Source organism: Phycodurus eques, chromosome 1, assembly GCF_024500275.1.
Source record: "Phycodurus eques isolate BA_2022a chromosome 1, UOR_Pequ_1.1, whole genome shotgun sequence".
Taxonomy (NCBI): Eukaryota; Metazoa; Chordata; class Actinopteri; order Syngnathiformes; family Syngnathidae; genus Phycodurus; species Phycodurus eques.
In genome coordinates, this window is record NC_084525.1 from 42,487,542 (window position 1) to 42,493,856 (window position 6,315).

Genomic DNA, 6,315 nt, shown 5'->3' on the forward strand with positions numbered 1-6,315 from the left:
ACTTGGTACCCACATTGGAGAAATGCTCTACTCATTCAGTTCTATTGTACAACCACAAATATAAGTAGATCACAGTACAGTATTCCGTATTATGTCCCATAGACATCATATACCATACACAGACCCCCACCTTGAGTGGGTTGGCTAATTGCTGCAATGTTAGTATGTCTGCCATATTAGATGTGTCTGATCTGCCCTGTGAAGATGTGAGATAAATGGACTAACCCTAAAAGACCTATTGTGTCCAGATGGTCTATATTTCACTAACAAGTTCTGTATTCTTTCTATTTTTTGCTCAAGAAAATTAAAAAGGCAGTCATTTCCAATAATATCAATCTATTATGCTGACGGAAATTTGGAACCCTTCAGTACGCTCAGTGACCGCAAATTTTAAAAGACATTTCCTTACTTGGTGACCTGATTTCTCAGCAGAGGGGGGTGCCACTACAAAGACAAGATATTTAATGTTCACACTGATAAACTTTGCTTTTTGCAAATATTCACTCTTTTCGATTTTGATGCCTGCAACATTCCAAAAAAGTGGGGAAAATCATGTTTACCACTGTGTCACCACAACTCTCAATAAGAGTCACTGATGGTGTAGTGGTGCATTCACCTGACTCTGGTGTGTGCAACGTGGGTTCAATTCCCACTCAGCGACGGTATGAGTAGTTGTCCATGTCTATATGTGCCCTGCAACTGGTCGACGACCAGATCTGGGTGTAGTCTGCCTTTTGCCTGAAGTCAGCTGCGATAGACGATAAGGCCATAAGTGGTATTGAGAATGGATGGATGGAACACTCAATAAGTATTTAGGAACTGAGAACACTTATTGTTGAAACTTTGGAATGATTTCCCATTGTTGCGTGATGCACAACTTGAGTTGCTCAACAGTCCGGGGTCTCCGTTGGGCTTCTTGATGCAGCACATATTTTCAATGGGAGACAGGTCTGCACTGCTGGAAGGCCAGTCAAGTATTAGTACTCTTGTACTATGAAACCACAGTGTTGTAACACATGCAGAATGTGGCTTGGCATTGTCGTGCTGAAATAAGCAGTAACATTGCTTGGATGGCAGCATATGTTGTATTAGCTATGTCTATAAAAAAGACATACATATCCACAGTAAGTGTAAAATATAAACTCAAATTAGCATGCTAATTTAATAGTCACCCAGTAGCTTGCCATAAAAAGCTGAAAACACAAACAATGAATCTATATGAGGTTAGCATTACTCAGCACAAACAATTAGCAAACCCTCTTCAACTATTATCAAACGTATCAAATTAGCTTGTAGCCTTCATCTTACTAAAGAAGTGATTTTCAACTTTTTTCTGTTAGGGGGTCGTCGCATGATTTGTTTGTTTGGTGTTTACCTACTTACAATATACACTAAACATTAATGAGGAAATATTCATAATCATAAGATAAAAAATTTTATATGTTGTTTTTTGTGCCAATCTCTTCCCTAAATACATTAGTGTTTGACTATGGTGGGACTATGCCAAATACAGTAACGTGAAAAAGTATTGGCCCCCCTTCTCAAATTGTTATATTTTTGCATAGCTTCCCCACTTTAAAGTTTACGATCATCAAACAAATGTAAATATCAGACAAACATAACCCAAGTGAATTTAAAATGCTGTTTTTAAATGGTGATTTCATTTTTTAAATTGAAGGTAAATCACGAAGTTCCCCCTGGTGCCAAATGGCAAGGTATGAGAAAAATAAATTCATTGATAATCTGTTCCCTCACTGTAGTAAACTCTACCCTCAATTTACTAATCTGTACCCTCGGTTTAGTAATCTACACCCTCAGTTCAGTAAACTGTACCCTCAGTTTACTCATTTGTACCCTCAGTTTAGTAAACTGTAATCTCAGTTTACTAATCTGTTCCCTCAGTTAGGCAAAGGGTACCCTTGGTTTACTAATCTGTTTACTCATTTTAGTAAACTGTACCCTCAATTTAGTAAACTGTACCCTCAGTTTACTCATCTGTTCCCTCAGTTTAGTAAAGTGTACTCTCAGTTTAGTAAACTTTACCCTATATTTAGTCATCTGTTCCCTCAGTTTAGCAAATCTCTGGGGCTCTATACTGTACCTCTCTATACAGTGGGGCAAAAAAGTATTTAGTCAGTTTGTCAGTTTCCATATTTTCAAAATGTTTTCACGGAACATTACCTTGCGACAGTCATAATCATAATCGTTAATAAATTATGGCTTCAATATTTGTAATTTTAATACTTTTTAAAATTACATCAACCTTGTAATGGCGGACGCAGTGGCAGCCTGAATCAAACTACAAGAGAGTTCAGCAGCCTGAATCAAAGTAAGATTTCGACCTTCCATCATCAAAATATCTAATATAGATGAATTTACCTTTGCCAATTCTGTTTTCAACCAAGTCTATTAAAGCAGATTAATCGGATCCCAAATGTCAAAATTAAAACTCAGCACTCTATTTTGCAAACAAACAAATACCCTTGCTGATAGGTTGGTTGATAATTGACATAGCAGTATTAGCAGCGACCGGCTACAATTAGCTAGCGTGTTTCCTTTGTTAGTTGAGCACCCCTTTGGTGCCCGATAAATGCCACAAAAGACCACACTAAAGTCAAAACAAGTCGGGGATAAAAGGCTGTCATGATAGGGTTATTATGCAATAATTACTAAACTGAGGGGACAGTTTACTAAACTGAGGGAACAGATTACTAAACCGAGGGTACAGTTTCCTAAAATGAGGGAACAGTTTACTTAACTGTGGGTACAGTTGAGGAAACAAAGGCTCGTCTTACGTTTGCAAAAAACATCTGAATGATTCTCAGGACCTTTGGGAGCATATTTTATGGACTAACGAAAGTTGATCTTTTTGGAAGGTGTGTGTCTCGTTACATCTGGCGTAAATCTAGCACAGCATTTCAGAAAAAGAACATCATACCAACAGTCAAACATGGTGGTGGTAGTGTGATGGTCTTGGGCTGCTTTTCTCATTCAGGACCTGGACAACTTGCTGTGTGATTGATGGAACAATGAATTCCGCTCTATAGCAGAAGATCCTGAAGAGAATGTTCGGCCATTAGTTTGTAGCCACAAGCTGAAGCGTTCTTGGGTTTTGCAGCAGGATAACGATCCAAAACACACCAGCAAGTAAATATCTGAATGGCTTAAGAAAACAAAATGAGCCAAGTCAAAGTCCAGACTTCAATCCGATTGAAATGCAGTGGCATGACCTTAAAAATTTTCGCTGCATTCAAACAATTCTGCAAGGAAGAGTGGGCCAAAATATTTCCACAGAGATGTGAAAGACTCATTGCGAGGGATAGAAAACGCTTGATTTCAGTTGTTGCTGCTAAGGATGGCCCAACCAGTTATTAAGTTTAGGGGGCCATTACCTTTTCACACAGGGCCAGGTAACTGAAACTTTTTCTTCCCTTAATAAATGAAATCACCATTTAAAAACAGCATTTTAAGTTCACCAGGGTTATATTTGTCGGATATTTACTTTTGTTTGATGATCTCAATACATTACAATACATTAATTTGAGAACGGGGGCAATACTTTTTCACGACACTGTACATAATTCCTGCAACATTTTGGAAACGCTCTCTCTTTGGAAAGATGTCTGCTGTCAAGACAATTTGAATTATATCGCACCAACTCACAACAATCTCTATCTCAAAGCACTTAATATATGGAGCAAGTTTAGAAGCACGGTCATCCCACATTAAGAAATGAACTGAATGTTGTATGAGCAAACACTGTGGCAACAGACACAAGGTAAACCTCCCCCAAAGGAAGAAACCTCCAACAGGCCTGCGTTTCAGTATGAGGCGGCCATCTGCCTTGACCAGTTGATTGGGTATGGGAATGAGAGAGAAAGAGAGAGAGAGATGAAACAAACCAACAGCCACAGCATGATCAGCTAGGCTAACTGAAGTTCCAAAGCAAAAGAAGCAGTTGGACGCTGCAGCCGTAGCACTATCATGTAATGCCAAAAGGTAAGACTGTTGTTGTTTTTTGCTTTCTTCCCTGTACCCTCTCAAACCTTGTTCTGTGCGACTGCATTTCCAATAATTATCCATCACAATACAAATAACCACAGAGGGAGTACATCAAATTCCCCTGTTGCACAGCAAATCTGTTCCTGTATACAAAAAAAAAGAAATCCCATAGATCCACTGTACTGCACGATCAAGCAAGAGAATAGGACAAGTTAAAAAAGGAATATATTGTGAAGAAAATGCATTATTCTTGAACTGTGAATCAACACAGGCAAAGCAATGAGAAAACATTAAAACAAAACACTAAACGACTCCGTCAAGCATACAGTAGCGAGTCAAAAGAAAGTCGGTTCTCTAATGTTACACTTTAACAGTAGTCTAACGGGAAGCTGTGTTACAGTGGAGGGTAACTTAGCAAGAATGTACAGTCAATGAATCGGCGGAAGAATAAATGGTTACAGCAAGCACGTATAAACAAACATCCATGACAGGAGTACATGAACAGGAGATAAGTGGTGACAAGCTTCAAACTCCGTGTGTGTTATTGTAGTCCATCATCATAGAAGTAAAACTAGAGAACAAGACCATGTCGAAATGGACCTACTGTATATCGTAATCACAGAAATCAGGCAAAAGAGGGAGAAAATGACATGACAGTCGATCATCAGATAAGTAAGTAGCTTGAGTGAATCTTCGTCTGTTTTAGTGCTGAATGTTGTTGAATTGCACCTCTTGAAAGCAAAAATGCAGTGCCGACATTTAGGCTCTGTTGACTCCTTGGAGCGAGGGGGGCACCGGTGGGATTTCTGAGGCATGCTTCCATAAACATGTGAGTTAGGGCAGATGTGGCTTTAATATGCCTCACATAACCTTAATATACTGTAGTACATGTAACTTTATTATGAACACGTATCTCAGGGGTGTCCAAATAATTTTTGTCTTGGGCCGCATCTTAGTTATGGTTTCCCTCAGAGGGTCATTATGACAGTGAAACCATATACAAATATATACATAATGACCCCATAATATGACAAATACAAACCAAATAGATGGATAACTGGTTTTGAAATCAGAAACTAATGAAAATTGTTTGTTCAACAACTATTACATTTGTTTTAAAAGGCGGATCGGGAGCAATAAATGGTTGCAATATTTCTTCTCAAGATTGATGACGCACATGATTTGCTTTCAAGAGCCACATAAAATGATGTGGCGGGCCGGATCTGGCCCGCGGGCCTTGAGTAAGACACCTGTGACATGACTAATTTATCTGATACGTACACACAATGCCTCGACATAGCAGACATAGACTACAGGGGTGTAAAACTGTATAATTTGTCACCTGTGCACTATAAATGGGTCTGACACTGGTGAGGCGTTGCTGTGTGGTACAAGTGTTTTTCTTGTTCATCTTTTTACTTTGCTCCTAAAATAAAGACAACGAACGACCATTCCTTCGCTCAAGAAATTATTTCTCCACTTACACTTTTAAGAAGATGTGTAAGAAGTTACTACCACTACCTTTCTTGTACTTAAGTAATATACGTTTAATGTTTTACTTCTTTTTTTCAGGGTGAAGAATAACATTCACTAGCAATAGAAAGGTACAATATGCATGTGTGGTGGTAGAATATGTTCGAACACAGTCAAACAAGAATGTGCAGGGTGCATTTTGAGGACATTCTAAAAAAAAAAAAAAAAAAACCACAGCAACTGGAAAAGCAGGGCAAGCAAGGCAAAATGGAGTACAGTATATGTGTCATGTGAACCTTTGTGAAGCGTTGTGAAAATTGTTTATACATTTTTTATAGCATTTTGGTATATGATTCCCCCCCCCCCCCCCCCCTCCCACCCCCTCTTTTAACATTAAGCCGATTTAATTCTGTATACCCTGGACATGTATTTACTCAGATTTGTTTCAAAACGATGTCAAATCTTTTGGATCACCTTGTACATTATTCCCAATGGACCTGTTTCTCGGGTGGGCCTGGAATAACTCTTGTAATGTCTAAAATAGCCTACAATTATCCCTTGCCGCAGGCTAAATAAAGACCCCCCCTCCCTCATCCATCACTCAGGCCCATCTGCTTATGAGTGGGCGTGCATCACAATCCTCACCATCATCATTATTGTCATCATTCTCATCCTCATCACAAGCCTCCAGGCCCACAACAGCAGCAGCAGGAGCACCTGTGTCCTGTGTCCACGCAGCAGAGGAGATTAGACAGCGAGCGCCCATGTCCCGCTGCGTGGTGTGAAGCTGGAGCACACAGCCTGCAAGCCGTCACCCCTCCGCTGGGCCGCACCGGAGCA